At 37.6% G+C, this 20,070-nt stretch overlaps 1 protein-coding gene across 4 annotated transcripts in view; it reads right to left on the reverse strand.

Annotated features, from left to right (window-relative positions):
- grm8a (glutamate receptor, metabotropic 8a) overlaps positions 1-20,070 on the reverse strand; it is a 247,624-nt gene that overhangs the window by 60,817 nt on the left and 166,737 nt on the right. The gene's annotated exons all lie outside the window — the stretch shown is intronic.

Raw genomic sequence — 20,070 nt, forward strand, 5'->3', positions numbered from 1 at the left:
GGGGTGTGGCTAATTAGAAACACCTGGGAAGACTAATAAACAAGAAAGACTACAAAGGACTACAAAACATGGCACAGAACAGGAAATAACAAAAGTGCACACAAGACAAGGTAAACACAGGACAGGAATCATGACATTAATAATGTTCTCAGAACGTTAGCACAAAAACATTGGGTCTCATTCATGAAACACGAGCAGAATGAATTTTTGTGTAAATCGTGTGTAACGTGGTTCTGGCGTAAATGTTCGTATTTTCCAAATGTTAGTTGGTACGAAAGAAATCTACACCTGCTCCCAGCCACGCGTAAACAGTGCGTTTAACATCCGAACGTGTTGCTCATTAATAAGGCTGCATTTGAATTCACCTTAATCGGGTTTATTTGACGGGGTTACATGTCGAACCATTTTCTTTTCACTTCTGGGACTGTTCGATTAACAGATGAAACTCCATTAACTGCATCTGTAATATGCTGCCAAGCTTCCTTTTTTTTAGGACCTGATACGCCACTATGTACGCTTGAAAATAAAATGTGGCGTTTTGAATGAACTTCTGATAATAAAACTGCGTCTGAGAAATTTCTCTTTTTCATTCGCTTTTGAGAAGACATGTTGAAATCCTTCGTTTGGTGTCATAATATGATGCCCATATATAGTTGTCAGTCGGATTTAATGGGCGGGATTTATGGTAATTGAGAATGAGCGTGCACGCGTGTCCCATTTACGACTGATTGGAATTCATTAACACACACACACACATCACATCTGACGTTTACGAAGTATTTGTGAATCAGGAGAAGAGTTTTCGGGAAGGTCTCTTTGCATCTTCACGAATGAGACCCATTATCTTTACATCGGTCATGGTACATTTTATCTCTGAAATGTTTTAGTTGGACGTTTCTAGTTTCGGAATGTTCAGAGAACATTCAAAAGTAACATTCCAAAATTTTTTGCAAACTGATCAAATGGAATGTTCACTTAACGGTCGCATTACATTTTTAAAACATTAAAAAAAACGTTTACATAAGAACGTTAACCAGCCATGTTTTTGTTGCCGGGGAGCATAAGATGTTTAATTTGGACACTCCACTCTTGCAGATGCAGTAATTCTCGTTGTAATAAACTGCTCTTTAATGTTTCTCAAACGTATGCACTCGTTAGAGTAATTAGCTAATCGAGTCCTTGAGGAGGCGTGTGTGCCGGCCATCTGATGCACACATTCTACCCGTTCAAGGCAACAGCGAGAATGTGATCTTTCCAAACAAATATGTTCTTCCATATCTCTCAAGACGGCGAAAGTAATATCACGCCTGCCGTTCTGAACAAATATTCCAGCTGTTGTTGTGCGTAAATTGAATTTGGCTCAGGCATCTATGATTATTTCTCTCATAATCACCAGAACGCTTTCCAAGTTGGTGTATTTTTAACAAAAGCATCGGATGCCTCCAGGAAGATCTTTCTTCTCCAGCCACAGTTTTTGACGCAATGAAAGATAAATAAAATATGAAGGTGAATTAGCAAGACCTGGAGTCCTCCATCGCTTCTGCTGTCAGTGAGGAATTAATAGGCTCCTGTAAATGAAATCCAATCCGCTTTTATAGCGCTTTCAGAGCAATGGGAAAATGATGCATTTGGTCTTCCAAACACCAGACGGATGACCTGACCTGCACCGTGTGATAAATACAGCAGAGAGAAACACAGGCCAGAGAAAATCACTCCCAGTGTCAAAACAAGGTGGACATCACGTTTATTTGTGGTTTCAACGGCACAACGACATAACATTTACACTCAAACTCAAAAGTCATGAGATATGTTTGGAAAGCAATGCTAGCATATACTATATAGTTCCTACCATTAAAAAAAGAGAAAAGAATGTAAAGCATTATGCAATGATTTCAAACAGTAGTATGCTACCATGATGTCACATGATTTCGATATTTCACCAGATGTTATTATGTAATACACAATATTCATAGTCATCCTTTACATTTTATGCGATTTTCCAATCCAGCCAAATAAGAAAACGTGTTAAAAAGTGTGACTGATATCATTTCTGCCACATTTGTCAAGTGCTACTCAAACTATTTTGCAATATACAGTATGTGCACTGCATATACTATAGAAGTGAAATAATCAGATGACCTATTATTCTAAAATACGTCACACCCAAAGGACAGTGGCTGTGTCCAAAATCACATACTCTCTTGAGTAGGTACTTATTTTGAATAAGTAATTACTTCACAATCACAAAAAAAAAAAAAAAACATGTTCCTGTTCCAAAAAAAGAACATAGGAAACACTGTGGTTTAAAGGCACACTATGCAGTTTCCTCTTTTCTCAAACAGCGCCCCCTAGAGTCGCTGTGGAGTACTTGTGTTTAACGTTACTGACGTGAATACCACTCACGCAGAGCCGTCTCTGCACTCTTCCGACCGCGCTTTCTCCGTCGACTCTGCCGTGATTCACGTCTGAAATGCGTGCTAGTGTCTTCCATAGAGGCGGCTTCATATGTTGTTGATGTATGTGACGTCGTAAGAACTGAAGACAAAAGATGAGATAAAACTCACCCTACAATAAAGCAATAAAACGCACGCTGGACAGAAGATCGCAAAGAAAGAGCACAGGACAACTTTTCTCCTTCATTATCTCTGCATCCCCCTCTCCCTCCTTCCTTCCTCTCCCCCTGAGTCAAGTCACTAAAAGTTCACTGAGATTGTCTATATATCACATGTGATGTATCTTGTGAATCTATTGTTTTTCCTTTTCATGTTTGGTATCATTTTAAATGTCTCAGTGCGATTGGTAAATTGGTCTTAATTTCATTGCAGTCATTGGTATTATGAGAAAGATTGAAAACTTAGGAGAATTCTGTTCTCCTCTTTGGGTGATGTCTCTTCAAGATATCTGATAATTCTCCCTTCTCTAACCCCGGAACCAGGTGTTACCCCCTGGGGTACATGTATTGACCCAAAACAACTCAAAAAAATATTTGTACAAGCCTTTTGTTCTGGTCTGGGTGTTTAAGGGTAGGTGACAGAGCAGTCTTTGGGAACCTGTAACCAGGAAACCCCCCTTGCAGTGCTGTGTCAGTGTCTTCCCGAGGCTTACACTCGGAACACACTCACACACCACTGCGTGTCTCTGTCAGGAATGCATTTCTTACTCTTGGAGTCATATTTGAGCAAGTGATGTCATGTGTTTTTTTTTATTTCTGAATTGGCTTTTAATCATTTACTTTACTGGCATGATACAATTTTTACCTGACAAATAAAATGTTATATTTGATTTAGTCTGAACTCTCCTGAAATCATTATGACCAGTAGACTATGAGGAGGCTGGCGCTACCGCAGATCTGTGTCCAGGATAGGTCAAACTAAAGGCACATATGAACGGAGACAGTAGGCACGTCATCTGAAGACCTTTTGATTTCTGTCTATCACTGACTTGGCAAGTTGTACGGAAGTGGCTAAATAAACTACACTTTTTTGTATGAGTGAGCTGTAGGCAACCAACTAAAGAGGTATTAGCAAACCCTGCACCCTCTGACCAAGATCAGACTGACGAGGCTGTGTCCGTGAGATCCACGTAAACCTGGGGCGTGTGACTCTGTGCGGCATCGGGTCCCTTAATGAATTAATAATTGCAAGTATGGGATACCCAGAGTAATCAAAGATCTAAATTAATTCATAATCAATTTTTATGATTGTTTTCTAATTGGAGTCAGAAATTGGAGTCAGATTAAACGTCGAGCTAAAGTAATTTTGAAACTAAATTCTAATAAATAAAGTGAACTTCACTGGAGCGCTGAAAAGACATACATGCATTATACCTTCGCCCACACTGTTGGATTCTGTCGTTGGGCCAATGGGTGGTCTTTACAACGTCATGCCGTAAAGCAAGTCGGGATTCCCGCGAGATTTGGCGGGCGTCACCTCTCAAAGTTACATTGATGGTTTGCTATCGGGATGATTCGCCCTATTAAGGTACAAATCTTGCATAGTGTGCCTTTAAATACACAAGATAACAATGGCTAGAACAAGGAACAGGTGAATGTGAGTAGCTATGCAGATAAATAAGGGTAACTATGGAAACAAACCAGGGACTAAGGAAACAAGGCAAACACAGGACGTAAAACACAGAAACCATGAGAACGGGAACTGCATTTCAAAATAAGAGTCCTATGACACAAAACAGGGAAACACGAAATGTATAATTATTACACTGAAACAAGGTGTTACAGAGGAGGCTCCCGTACCGCCTCCTCCGCACCACCGGAGGGATCCGTCCCTGGAATATTAACCATTTCCTCCCGAACTCAAATTCCCATCATGCCTCTCACCTGGGACTGATTGCGCAACACACCCGCACCTCTTTTACACACACACATAAAAGCCACTTCCACACAACACCTCTCTGCGAAGTCTTGATTTGCCATGGCCATCATTACTGAGGGTTATTACCCGTGTTTGCTTTTTGTATTTCTGACCTTGGACTGTTTTACCTCGTTTCCTGATTGTTCTCTGCCTGCCCCGACCCGGATTGTTTACTGGACTTTGATTATTGCTGCCTGCCCCGATCTCTGCCTGTGACTTGGATCTTCTCTGTGTTTCCTCCATTGCCCTGTCTACTGTTGATTACCCTGCCTGTACGACTATTCTAATAAAAGCTGCAAATGGATCCTTCTGAGTCCAGTGTTTCATTACACAAGGACAGCATAACAATAAAGTGTAGCCTAATATAATATAATATAGAAATTATGGAAACTACTCACATGTAAAAACTAATAGCCTACACACTGCATACTCCACAGGTAGTGAGCTAGTATTCTGAACAACCTTGTACATTTATTTATTCATCAGATGCTTTCATCCAAAATGACTTACAAATGAGGAAACGTGAGCAATTCACCCTAAGATGGCAATACTAGCAGTGCCACGACCCAGAAGTTCACATGTTGCCTTGGGTGCAGAGCTGGAGCTGAGGGGGTCTGAGTGATAAAACAGTAATCACAGAACAATGTCCTGTTTTTATGTTGATTACGGCACGTGCACAGGCTGTTCTGTGTCTCTGTTGAGCAGGACGAGAGGAAACAAACTGACGCTTATTGAGTGTTTGATGACAGCACGGATGACGGACAGCTTAATGAGACGAACAAGAGTCTAAATTAAATGTCAATTACTGGCGCAAATTAAATTCCCTCCCTTTCATTTTCGCTTCCATTTCTGGAGACTACTACTGTTAAAAACACCAGTACTTTCCTCTCTCTCTAGAGTTTGTCGCGGGCTGACAATATCATATAAAAAGGAAGAAGACTGTGCTCACCGTAATGACTGGCAGTGTCATGAATATGCACAAATTGTCCGGCTTCCAACTTATGCAACTCTCACACTGAATTACGCCGTGTGTGCCAACATTGAGACAATAATCACCATTCTATATGCTATCTTATGCTAATGAGGACACTTCGGCTACATAATATATGCACATCTGACTACATTACTCAAGCCAAGCTTGGAAAAACATCTGAACCAGTCTTTGTCAACAGCAGCACTTGAGCTGAAGTGTTCAGGGCTGGTTATAGTCATGTGGTTAAAGCTAAAATAACAAATACATTGCTGCGTGTGCAAACAAATGACATAATCACTATCTGAGTCAATCTAAAAAGACCATTGAAAAAGCCCTCCCACAGGTCTCTATAGGGGCTTTAACACCGGGTAGTTATAGGAACTTAGTAATAGGAACCAGTAGAAGTGAAACTAGAGCTAAGTAAAAACATTTAGGGCCCTATCTTGCACCCAGCGCAATTGACCTTGTACAGCGACACATGTATCATTCCTAGTTTGCACCCGACGCACAGCAGACTTTTCCCTCCACAGACGCATGTCGGTAAATTAGGGAATGAACTTGCGCTCCCGGGGGTGGTTCAGCGAAAAGAGGAGGCGTGTTCCGGCGCAAACGTTCCCTGGTGCTATTTTGCAGTTTCAGAAAACAATTCCGCCACTGACCAGGAAAAACCTAGTCTAAAGTCAGTGGCGCGCTATTCAGATGCTATTTTAAGGGGACATGCTTGGCCATAATGTAGTGTTTGCACAACGCTCATGCACTTTGCTTCTCTCATCTACACAGACACAGCAGTTCACATTTTTTGCAAACCATACATAATTACAAGGAAAAATATTCCACATGAGGGAAATCATTGTGGTGTCCATGAAGATGTGAAAAAATAGGCATAAATCTAGCTTACACATTTACCCAAATTATTACACGCCTGTTTAACCGAAGCTAATTTGGGTGTGTCTCTCCATCCCCACACAATATCACTTCTCTGTGTTTTACGGCCCTGACGAGAACGTCGGTCTCCTCGGCTGTGAACCGCTGCTGGCGTGCATCTGGCAAATCCACCGTTATAATAGCAATCCGCCATGGAACAAGCGCGCCTGCTCTTAAAGGGAATGTGAGATGTCGCTCTGATTGGTTTATTTCACGTTACGCCCAAACCACACCTATGAGTAATGAAGCTACTTCAGACCAACCCATTTTAGATTTGTGTCGGGCGCAAGAGTCATTTATCCCGCCGGTATAATAGCAACAGCGCCCGAGATCCGCCCACAAAGTTACTTGCGTTTCGCGTTTGATACTTGCGTTTCAGATCGTTAAAATGGAGCCCTATGACTCTATGATGTTCTGATCCAGAGATATCTCTCATCTTTCAGTGGAAGTCTAGTGGTTGCTAGGGTGCTGTAACTGGTTTCTAGGTCTGGTTTTAGAATTTATGTCACCACTTATTGGCTGCTTGAACTAAATAAGCCCAACCCACAAATCTTCATGACATTCTGAGCTGGAGATACGATCTCACAAAGTTCATGCCAATGTTAAGTCTATTGGACTTTTTCACCCAGTTTTCCGGCCGCCATGCGAACATCATAAGCCCGATCGATTATAAAAGTCATATCAAGCCACACGATTGGACACCTCATTCATGGGTCCATGACAAACGGTGCTGGACGAGTTGCATGCGGAATTTATGTCCGGAAGAATATTAAACATGAGAGATTAGAATAGAGACACTAATTATAATCTCACATATAGCTTGAGATGCAAACACTTAAACACATTAAATGATAAATGTAATATAATCAAACCAGAAAAGGCAGCGTTTCACCGTTTTCGCCTGCAAAACAACCCGAAAAAGCCCCTGAATCTGACCGAGGTCCAGACAGCCGATCTGGTTTGCCACCGGAGAGCACATTTCTTAACCCATCACTGCAAATTCTCCAAGCTGATGGGATTCCTGAACTTCAAAATGAGACTGACACTCACGCTGCCCGAGACCCGGCGCCCTCTTTCCCCGAGCCATTACGGCTCACGGTCTGCTGTCGCCAGTGCAATACAGGGCTTTAAACAGCTTTGATTCATGTGAGGAAAGGCTAAACACATTCAGACAACTGTTATTTTATTTCGAAGCGTTCTCCTCTTTTCAGCAGATTAGTCATTGTGTAAGCGCTCGCCCGGTCGAGGAAAGAGTCAAAGCACGGCATGGCACCGGAGACCAGTGTTATCGTTGGCAATAATACGGAGCGTGAAATCACATTAAGAGTTGCGGCTGAGGTTCTGCCACCTTGTGCTCTCCGGGGTTTGCAGGGATAAAGTTTTCCGGGGATGAGAGACCAACGCCAATCTCACAGGAGTCGGATCCGTCGCGAAAGAAGAGGAAGTCAAGGCTGTTTGTTCACTTAGACTTCCTGTTCCTCAGCGAGGTGCGAGTCCCAACTGAGGATGCTGGCTTTTAATTACCACTCACTCGGGGTAATAAATTACACACTCCAGCAGAGGACTCTCACACTGACAGAGTGAGCCCATTCATCGCTCACACACCATGAGGTGATATGGAGAAATAGAAGGAAAAAAGCACAAGAAACTCGTCCAGGTCATATTTTACTTCAAAATCTGAAGAACGAAATGAGGATAAATACATTGAAAAATAACTTTATGCCAGTTACACATATTTCTATTGTTTTAAATAAAATAAATAGTATAATAAATAAATTAAATGAAATAAAAATTAAATGAAATAAAATTAAATGTAAGCTACAATAAAATTAAAAATTAAAATCAATTTTAAAAAAGTACAATAAAACAAAGCTAAATAATAACGAAAATAGTAACAACAACAAATTACTAAGAACATTAAGATAAATATTAATGTAATGATATATATATATATATATATATATATATATATATATATATATATATATATATATTTGAAATGTGTAATTTGTTTAAATTAAATTACATTTAAAATACAATAAAACTAAACTGAATAAGAACCAATATTAGTGTAGTATATATAATCGTATTTTGTATAATATTATATAATTATATATTGCATATATAATCATATTTAAATTTAACGTTTACATTTTTATTTATTTTATTGATCATATTATTTTATTTATTTTTCCTTAATTTAAATTAAGTTAATTTAAATAACTTTATTTTAATAAATGTATCATGGTAGTATGCTGATTCAAATAAAATGTTCTATGTATTATTGTATTTTATTGATAACAGTTAATAAAAGTTTTACATAAAAAAAAAAAAAAATCACAGGTATTACAAAACAAATGTAAATGAAAACATGAAAATACCTTTCGAAAATAATGTAACATTTAAAAACATTTTTAAAAAATCTTCCTTTTCTTCATGCAAGATCTACGATAGCGAAATGTGAAGAGGATGTGCTTTAATGATAGTAACCTTCAACACTTGGAAAGAGGAAAATACACAGCGTTTCTGAATTATTCTCTTGTTTTTTCCATGAAATGGCCGAAATTGCTCTAAATGGAGCCAAGTTATAGCAAGTGCAGCACTGAGAGGCTTCACAGCGCTTGGTATTACAGACACATAAAAGAGACACACATCTATACAGTAAGTGCATGTCAAAAAGTCAGAAGATGATGTGATAAAAGCCAAGCATGTGATTTCCAGCGTGATTCGCAGTGCATGATGGGTAATCGAGCTCCTTACGCATTCACAGCACGATCCTCCAAACACCGCCTGCTGTCTTCAAAACCCTTTACTCCATTATACGTCTTCTGTCTGAAGACAAGCGCTCTCATGTCTGAGAGATCAATGAGTCTGGCGTGTGATGATGAACCACAAAACCCTCCGAACGAACGAGGGAAAAGCAGAGAAAGACAAACTTCCATCGTTCAGCTAATAACATCATGCCTGTTTCCCACTGAGAGCTAATAGCTGTGTTTTCTATAGGGAGATGAAGATGCGTTTCTTTGACTTTTTATCAGATGCACATGGGGTTTATTCACTTTAGCATTCTCTTGTTTCGGATTAAACAGAAATAAACCACACAAGTGATTTTCTTTCTACACGACAACAGCAGCTCCAAAGTTAAAGATAGCATTCCTTCTGCAGAAACATCAGACTCTGCTGAACCTGTCACATCACTAGTGGTTATCGGCACGGATGTCGCTGAATTTGTCTGAGCAAATCGCTGTCAGAGTGACTAAGGTGCTTTATGAACAACAGGACACGATATAAAGAGTTCAGAATTGTAGGTCAGTCTGTGAAGGGTTTTAAACGACCAACACACACACACACACACACACACACACACACACACACACACACACACACACACACACACACACACACACACACACACACACACACACACACACACACACACACACACACACACACACACACACACACACACACACACACACACACACACACACACACACACACACACACACGGCCCTTCAAGGGTTAATTGTTTGTCTTCAAATCAGATCAGAAACATGCATGTGTGTTTCAGATTATTATAACAGATGAATTAAAACAAAAATATAATATTATAATATACACTATCATTATTTTTTATTTATTAATTAATACTTTTATAAAGCAAGGATGCATTAAATTGATCAAAAGTGACATTAATAATGACTATATTCAAATAAATGCTCTTGAACTTTCTAATCATCAAAGGATTTTTTAATCAGCACAACTCGTTTCAACTGATGATCATCAGAAATGTTTCTTGAGACGCAAATCAGCATAATAGAATGATTTCTGAAAAAAATATTCATACAGAAAACAGTTATTTTAATTAATAATAATATTTTAAAATATTATAGTTTTTACTGTGTTTATGATCAAATAAATGCAGCCTTGGTGAGCAAAAGAGAAATTTTTAAAAAATAATTAAAATCGGCGTTGGTGAGTATATGAAATGATGTCAATTGCCAGTTGGCTGGTAATATATTTTTTTATAAATTCTAACTAGGGCTGCACAATTCATCGAATTTGTATTCGCGATTACAATTACAGATGCCACAATTATGTAATCGTTTAAAGGCGCAATTACAAAAAAAAATAAGTTCACTTACTGTCACGATTTTGGGTTTGTTCTTGTCATGTTTCTGTTTCATGTCATGTTTCCTTGTCTGTCATGTGACCCTTGTAAGTCATGTGATCCTGCCATGTGTTCCCTTGTCTGATGTGTCATGTTGTCATTGTGTCATTGGTACATTGTTTCATTGTTCACAGGTGTCCCTTGTCTAGTCATTAGTCTTGTGTGTATTTAAGCCCTCTTGTTTGCCATGTGTCTTTGTCAAGTATTGTTCCCTGTAACCACTGTTTGTGAGTCCATGTCCACACTGTAAACCCAGATTTTGATTCAACTCAAAGAGATTGAGTTCATATTACTTAAATGTGTCTAATTTATTGACATTGCTTGTTAATTCTGATTAAGCTGAACTTTTTCTTGTCCTTTCTTATTGTAATTGAGTTTTTAAGTCCAATCAGTAGTTTCTACTCAATCAAACTGAGTTTGTATTACTTAAACATGTGTCATTGTTTTACATTAATTATGAATTCTGAGTAAACTGCACTTTTTAATGGCCTATCTTATTGTAATTATGTGTTTGAGCTCAAACAACTTAAAATCACCAAGTTTTGCCTGTTCAACGGTAAGTTCAGAGGGTCAAAAACAAAATACGAAATCGCGAATTATTTTCCAGATGGAGTCATGGAAGTTCGTGATTTCTGGACATTATTATTGTGTCCACTGTAGCCTGACCCTTTACTGTAAATTTACAGCGAATTTCCTACAGAATTGTACTGTATTTCCATAATACAGAATTAGGCTGTATCTTTTACAGAACAGCTGTAAATATATAGCACATTTCTGTTTTCAACCCGATAAATTCGTAATACAGAATTATACTGTATCTTTTACAGAACAGCTGTAAATATATAGCACATTTCTGTTTTCAACCCGATAAATTCGTAATACAGAATTATACTGTATCTTTTACAGAACAGCTGTAAATATATAGCACATTTCTGTTTTCAACCCGATAAATTCGTAATACAGTATCATACTGTAAAGGTATTGCATTGTGGGATTGATTTCTTTCGCGCTCAATTCAGTTCAAATGTGACGCGAGCAGACAGTAGCTACAGGCAAACTTGATTTGTCAGCGGGATTCAAATGAACAGAATAATCATTCCTGTCATCAAGATAAACAGTGTCTGCGAATCTGTGAGCAATTTTTAAGCTTTTGTGAGCTTCGAATTCGGTTCGTGTTTCAAACATTAGTTGCCTGTGACGCAGCAGAAAATGGACGACGTTAACGTTAACGTTACATGAAGATGGATGGAAGAATCATCTGAATAATCTAACCTGCGACTGTGACGATAAATGGGATTTAGAGTTTGAGAAGATGGAAAATTGTTCAACTGAGTGATACGGTAAGCCAGTATATATTTTTTTGCGTTCGCATTTCTACATTGTTTCCACGGTTTACTACCGCGGCCGCGCAAGCATTCACTGACTCTGTTCCACCTGTTTACCAAGTAACGTTAACTTCGACATTTCACATAATAGGCAACATTTACCATGTTATTTGCATGACGTGCTTTTGATATATATATATATATATTTCGTTTCAGGCTTTGTAATCTGATGACGGTCCAGTGCTAATGTAAGTGCTTTTAAGTAGTGTTACAGTTATAGTATATCTATGTGTTAAAAAAAATTTTTTGTCAGTTCTGTGATCGTGCTTTTGAATCGTTGTCAGAATTTTGCTAGCACAAGAAAATCCATGTTCCTAATGTTGTTTTTAAATGTAGTATTCCTAATTGCCATGGTCCTACAACTACTCCCACAATTCATAGAGAAGTTAGACGGTGTTATCCTTCAAGCAGATAAGTAGAGATTATTCAACAAATCTCATTAATCTGTAATGTTTTATGTTTTGGTTCTGTTGATCATGGTTGTGCTGTCCTTTCTAAAAATTGTTTCAGGAATTTGCAATGCTGATGTCCAGCAATCTACAAATTTGCCAGAGAGTCCACACTTTATATTGCTTGGTATGTAAACATTGGGTAGTTTTAACCTAAAATGAAAAGACATCATTTACTCACCCCACTGCAAAATATGTTTTTATTAGTGTTTTTTTTTTTCTTGTTTCCAGTCCAGATATCTAAAATTCTTACATGAAGCATTTAATAGACTGAAAGAATAAGTCAAAATTAAGTGAGTTTATGCTTAAAACAAGCAAAATAATATGCCAGTGCGTTTTAACATTCTAACCCTAATCAATTTAATGTTTAGGTGAAAAATTGAATTCATAGAACTATGAATGGACAACTACATCGAACCACAGTGAAACCCACAATAGTTGTTTTAATTATTAGTATTATTTATTAATTCTTTTATTATAATTTTTTTTTAATACAGGTCAATCTCTAAGCGACCAGTGTTGGATATTACGTTTGGAAGGTCAAGGTGTGTGTGAAAGGATCACAGCATCTTCATCACTGGCCTGGCAGCGCTGTTTGCCTCCTCCTATGAGTTCAGCTTGCAGTACCAGGAAGAGGCAGCATGCACCCTTGAGTTTGTTCAGAGGTTAGTCATTAGCATATTTGCCATTCATATAAATATTAGACTGAATTATTAAGCTGACTATTGGTATAAACAATATGGCCATGGTTTCCATACTGGGCTTAGCTTAAGACAGGTCTAGGCCTTAATAAAATTAGGGTATTTAAGCAGCTTTTATAAAAATGTCTAATAAAAAAAAAAAACATTACTGGTGTGCATCTTGAGACAAAACAGTGGCAGTCACATATTTTAAGATATGTCAGTGCAAGTTGTTTTCAGTTAAATGATTAGTGAAAATTCTGTCATTAATTACTCTCCCTCATGTCGTTCCAAACCTGTAAGACCTTCGTTCATCTTCAGAACACAAATTAAGATATTTTTGATGAAATCTGAGAGGTTTCTGAACCACCCATAGACAGCAACGTCTTTGCAACTTTCAAGGCCCAGAAAGGTAGTCAAAACATCGTTTATATAATCCATGTAACTACAGTGGTGCAACCTTAATATTATGAAGCGACGAGAATACCTTTTGTGCACAAAAACAAAATAACGACATTTTTCAACAATCTCTACTCTTTCACGTCATTCTCCTACGCTGTTGACGTAGTGTAAACAGTTCCAAGTCACCTTCATTTATACAGTGCTTTTAACAATATAGATTGTTTCAAAGCAGCTTTACAGTGATAATAGGAAAGTACAGTAACATAGATTGTTTAGGCTTTACAGCATCTCTAGAATAAATTTATTAGATCGACTATTTTTGACCGTCAAAATGCCGGCGGACAGAGCTTCAGCGAGTTGTTCAAAATCTTTCTTTTTAGTAAACTCTGTGTACACAAACAATGTTCTCAATGCTGGAGTTCAATTTGACCGAAAACGAAAATACGGTCAAACTTAAAAGTGCCGTTTCCATCCTAATTATGCTTTTAAATGAAAGTTTGCCTCAGGTAGATTAACAAAAAGAGGTTGCATTTTGGCAAGAGTTATCCTTTAATGCGTTCCGGCCCACTCATCCGCACAAAACAGTGCCTGGTGGCTCGAGAACGCAAACCCTGTTATAGATTTCAAGGTGCAAGCCTTGAAAAAAAGTCAGTGCAGCACTTCTGGGTTCTACGTCAGAACGTAGGCTTATTATTGTCCGACTCTGGTCGTGTGTGATGACCCAGGAGCTAGCCAATAGTGAGCCTGCGTTCTGATGTAGAACCCATAAGCGCTGCACTGTTTACACTACGTCAACAGTGTAGGAGAATGACATGGAAAAGAAGAGATTATTCAACAATGTCGTTATTTTGGGGTTATTTTGCGCACAAAAAGTATTCTTGTTACTTCATAATATTAAGGTTGAACCACTGTCGTTATATGTACTATTTACCGATGTTTTTACCACCTTTCTGGGCTTTGACAGTTGCAATGACATTGATGTCAATGGAGGGACAGAAACCTCCCAGATTTCATCAAAAATATCTTAATTTGTGTTCCGAAGATGAACGAAAGTCTTAAGGGTGAGTAATAATGACAGAATTTTCATTTTTGGGTGCAAACATGCAGTTTAGTCTGGTAAACGTCATGTTTAACATTATCATGTAGTCATGTATGCAATTCACATTGCGAGGCTTGCAATTAAGGTTAAATTATTTCTGTCACAAAGGTTTGGGCTGGATTCTGGCAATGTGTGCTCTATATAAACTGAGAGTCTATGACTGCCTTTCCACTGATACTCTGATGGGACCTGATGAGGGGATGATATTGTTAATGAGCTGGGTGATGAGTAGACAAAAGTTGTAGAATAAAACTTTAAATCTGGCAACCCCACCTCCAAAAGTTTAGTTAGTTGACAGTGCGCTTGTAAACAGACACATTGAGTTGATGTATTTTAACCAGGGCAGAAAAAAAATCAATTATTGATCACAACATCCAACATTGCATTTTTTTTTTCATGTTGTTTAGTTTTATCCAAAAAAATTAGTCGTTAAAACGATATCTGGTTTTTATTTACACATCTTTTGTGCTGTCTCTCTCTGTCAAAATATATAAACTCAGTCCATAATATTTCATTGTTTTTTTTTCTTTCTTTTCTGCCTTTTAGACGCTTTCTTGAAATCAATCCTGAACGTGGATCAAAAACAAAGAAAGGACAAGTAACTTCAAAGAAAACTGGCCAAGTTGTGCAAAAAAAAAGAACACCACTGTAAGCCTACAGGTTTCCTCACTTCTGCAAAAACTTGCAGACTTTGAATGGGATTTCGTTTGCACCTTTATGGACTTCAAAACAGAAACAGCACTTCACTGCCATTTTAAAGCTTGGAAGAGCCAGGACATTTTTAATAGAACTCCAATTGTATTCGTCTGAAAGAAGAATGTCATATAGACCTAGGGTGAGTAAATGACTTGAGGGTGAGTAAATCATGTGCTAATTTAAAATTTTTGGGTGAACTATCCCTTTAATTAAGCGCTTAGTGTTACCTGTTACCTGTTTGTTGTTAAAGTGTTAAAATTGCATTTTATGTTTAAAAAAATTCAGCCAACATGTTCACAGAAGGCAATTTTCTGATCTTTGCTTTTAACCAAAATAAATGTTTTAAAACCCAGAAAATTTTGTTTTCTTTTTCCTAGTGTGACTACTCTTAACCTCTGAAACCCTCTGAAACCTTAACGTATAATATTTTAATTATGTAATTATAAAAGCAGCATTCCCTGTAAAATACAATTTATTGCTGTAGACAAGTTTAATATTGTAAAAGTATGTGGTATATACTGTATTTGGTAATTACAGTGGAGTACTGTAAATGCTTTTTACTGTACTAGTGCTGTAAAAATTGGTAATGGAGTAATGCTTACTTAACAAGCTGAGTTAAATAAATGGGTGGGGAATGATTGTTTAAACTAAGTATCTTCAGTTACTGTAACTCGGTTATAAGTACATTCAACTTAAATGTTCTATTCCATTCCATTATGGGCTTAAGTACATTGAACGTAGTCCACTTCACTTATTCAACTAATGCTTCATTACTTAAAAATTTTAAGGCAACGAGTTACCTTGGTTTTTTTTAAGTAAATTCAACTTATCCGGGTTTACAGTGCATGTCCATGTCCTGTTTTGAGTTTTCATGCCATGCCATGTTTTTGTTTCATGTTTGGTTTTGTTTATAATAAACTGCACTTGGGTTCTCAATTACAACTTGCCTCCAGTGGAGTCACTTTACACTTACATTATTCTGTGTGCTTAAGATGTGTTGTTGTTCTTTCTACAGCTTATCTTAAGGGTTTTTCCCCCATTGTTTAATTTTTGTTTTGTTTTAATATAACATTATAATACCATGCATATATTTACTTAATGCTTTGGTTTCTTGAAATATTTTTATATTTTTTTACATTTGAGGCTTAACGCTATAGAAAAGCAAAAAAAAAAGTTTTTCAAGAAGAGTGTTTTCTGCTGGTTTATTTTGATTTAACAATATGGCATGCAGTGGCTTCAAACAATGGCATAAAGCTATTCAAAACATCATTCAATGTAAATTGTGATAATCGTAATTTATAATCGCATTTATATCAGGAATGATCGACAATTATGATTTTTGTCATAATCGTGCAGCCCTAATTCTAACAACGCAATGTTGTGAGAACATGAACGTGAACAAACGTGAACGATGCTCAGGACAGTTATATATATTCAAATTATTATATTCAGTTATATATATTCAAATATTCAAGTGCAAGAAGAAGCGATAGGGAGCTCAATCTGTTACTCACGCGTGTGTGTGAAGTTTAAACACCCGAAGATCGCGCACAGAAAGCTGCGTCTTCTTGAGCTTGAATGGTCAAATTCACACAAAATTAGGTCATTAAACTGCCTCTCTCAGCGAGTATCCGAGCAAACACTGCCGGTTAGCTTAAGTGAATGTAAACAGTGGAGAAAGACAACGCATGTGGATCAGTATCAGTGTATTGGATCCATGCATTCGCTCTTAAAGTGACAGCAGCCTAATATTACTGCATCTGTCTGTGTTTTTAATGTTAATCAAACAACAAAAGGCAAAGAAAAAAAATAATTCACTGCTCTTGACTGAATAACTTATGAAACTTTAATAAGGATTAATCTGTTCATTTATACAGTGAAGACTATCCAGTGTTATTTTAAATTTGATTACTTTATTCAATGTCTCTATCCGAAAACTACTGTTACTTGTCTTTAATAATGTTTCACATTTATATTAATTAGGCTTGTAGTTTTAGCTGTGGCATCGAAATTGGAATAGAAAACTGTGAATTTTCACTGCTATCTAAAATTTTGGTAATAGTTTTTGCATAAACAGTTTCATTGCCGGTAAACTGGCCATTGGCAGGCGTTTTAGGCCCTGAGTGCACATAATTATTAGCCTGGTTAAAACCAGACCATTCTCAGTAGTAACTGAGTTATGGTCTGGCAAAGCTTCATTAATAACTCATTTCCAAAGGGGCGTCACCAACGGACGTCACTCAAATGCCTCTGGGCGCAATTGGATAGACCTAAAACCAATCAGAGCGATCGTCATCGTGTAAAGCCATATGCTGCGTCCCTAAGTTACACTACACCAGAAAAGTATGTACTCTTTTTGTGAAGAAAAGGTATTTACTTTTGAATGTGTAGCAAAAAAGTAGGCAAGCTTTGGGACATACTACTTCGTGATCTTTATCTGACGGATCTGTCGCGTTCGTCCCGTCACGTAAACCGCCCTGTCAATCATCTCGTCACAGTTAAAATCCTCTATTAAATCTAATTTCATTTCCTACCGTTTCGGAGAGAAATGTAGCAGCACGTTCATCTTTCATGGAGACTGTCCTCATGTGTTTGCAATTTTATTATAATAATGCATTTAAAAGTTGAACGGACGTCGCTCAAATGCCTCTGGGCGCAATTGGATAGACCTAAAACCAATCAGAGCATTCGTCATCGTATAAAGCCCGCCTCAACGTTTCTGATTGGTGCCTCGATTTGGACGGATTAGAAATGGGCTTGAATGGGCTCTTTGCCAGACTACTTGCAGAGCAAATCTAAATTTGCCGGAAGTTTGTCTGGGTTTTCCCAGGCTACATAATTAATTCAATACAATAGCAGAAATACGTTTTTGGATGCAAAGTATCATGTTTATTAAAGTAGCTACTGGTAATTTTTGAGGACACATTTCAGAAGGGCAAGACATGAGTTTCTATGTGATTGGATATTTGCTTAGATGTTTCCGACCGGTCTAGTCGAGTCTATGAATACATTTCCCATGCGTTCTCTCGTCTCCATCTACACTGAGTCCTTCTTTACAAGCAATCAGTCTGTTTAATTACACCTGCCATGATCCGTGTCACCGCGACACACGCCTCGCGACGGATTCCTCACCGGATGATAGTTCTCCGTGTTGATGATGCAGAGGTGACGGATCCACCCACCTCTTATTAATAAGAGCACGAGCGCTCATAACACTCGTGTTTGTGTTCGTCTGGGTGTTTCAACTAACAGCCCTTGTTTACTCACTCAATGACCGAACGAGACACCAATCCGCAGCTTCATTACAGACAAGCCTGGCGTTTCAGCGCCGCGTCACTGTCTTCCATCATTAGAGATATTGGCGCTGGGCAATCGATGGCTTTATTTAGGAAACAGCGGTACGGAAGGTCTAGTGTGTGTTGTATTTAATGTCATGGCTGTGTAGAAGCGCTGATAGCCTGACAGGAGAGCTGTCTACAAGATAAGCCCATAAATATTTGAAAGCACACTTTCAACCTGGCTGGAGCATCTCTGTTTGTGATGAAAGAGCTTTTCTGCGCTGACAGGTCTGTGACCGACTGCAACTTCTCTATAAAGACAGTAACAAAGCTGTAAATGTGTTGGATATGCATTAGCGTTGACATGTGCAGTGATGAAACCGCGGTCCTGTTTTCCCTTCAGCCGCATGATTGTGGAGATTTTCACATCATACCGAGGTGTTCTTTTATTTAGTTGTTATTTACGTCGTCAAACACACGGAGGGTTTTAACAAGATCACGTTGACACACAGAGATGAGATTGGAGTGTGTGCAACAGCGTAATGTTTTTGTTTGTGTTTCTTTCCTCTTTACAGTCTGTCAAGCGTGACATTGATTTGAATTGGATCCAGGAGCTGATATAGTCCTCGCAGGATGGAAACATAATCTGCCTTTGATTTCTATCAGTTTAGATACTGTATGATTGATGAATTGTGAAGTATATAGGCTACTTTTTTTTATTATTTTTTTTTACTTCTTCTGCTCACCAAGGCTGCATTTATTTGATCAAAAACACAGTAAAATTGTGAAATATTTTTTTTTTTACAAATTAAAATATCTGTTTTCTATGTGAATATATTGTAAACTGTAATTTAGCCCTGTGATCAAAGCTGAATTTTCAGCATCATTACTCCAGTCTTCAGTGTCACATGGTCCTTCAGAAATCATTCTAATATGATGATTTGATGCTCAAGAAACATTTATGATTATTATCAATGTTGGAAACTGTTGGATTCTTTGATGAATAGAAAGTTAAAAAAGCAGTTTATTATTATTATTATTTAATACTTTTTAAACATTATAAATTACTTTATAAATGAAAGTTTTGATACATTTAATGCATCCTTGCTGAATAAAAGTGTTATTTAAAAAAAAAACTATTAACACTTTTAATTTTACCCCCCCCCCCCCCCCCCCCCCCCCCCCCCCCATAAAAAAAATGATAATTTTCTTTTACATTAAATATTTTCCATTTTCTTTTAAGTACTGACCCCAAACTTTTAAACTGTATATTTGGCCAACAAATATATATAATTGTGTAATATAATAATAATAATAATAGTTCGTTTTTTTCAACTAATAGTAAAAACTTTGGTCATCATGTTGTTTTTGAAAGTGCATTTTTCAATAATCATAACATATTTAAATAATAAATACATTTGAGAAACATTCAGAAAAAATTGCTATGCAATTCTTCTGACCACAATCAAGGCTTTCCTAAGGATGGTTGCAATGCTGCTATTCTCAGTCAAAAGCATGATTTATAACAAATATGACCAATTAGAAAGGTAATAGCACACCTCTCCCCTAGAAAGCACACGATTTGAGGAATTATGCATGTCTGGAGCACAAACACTGCAACGCTGTTTAATACTTAAGGTTAG

The sequence above is a fragment of the Leuciscus leuciscus genome (assembly GCF_965113295.1).
Source record: "Leuciscus leuciscus genome assembly, chromosome: 4".
NCBI lineage: Eukaryota > Metazoa > Chordata > Actinopteri > Cypriniformes > Leuciscidae > Leuciscus > Leuciscus leuciscus.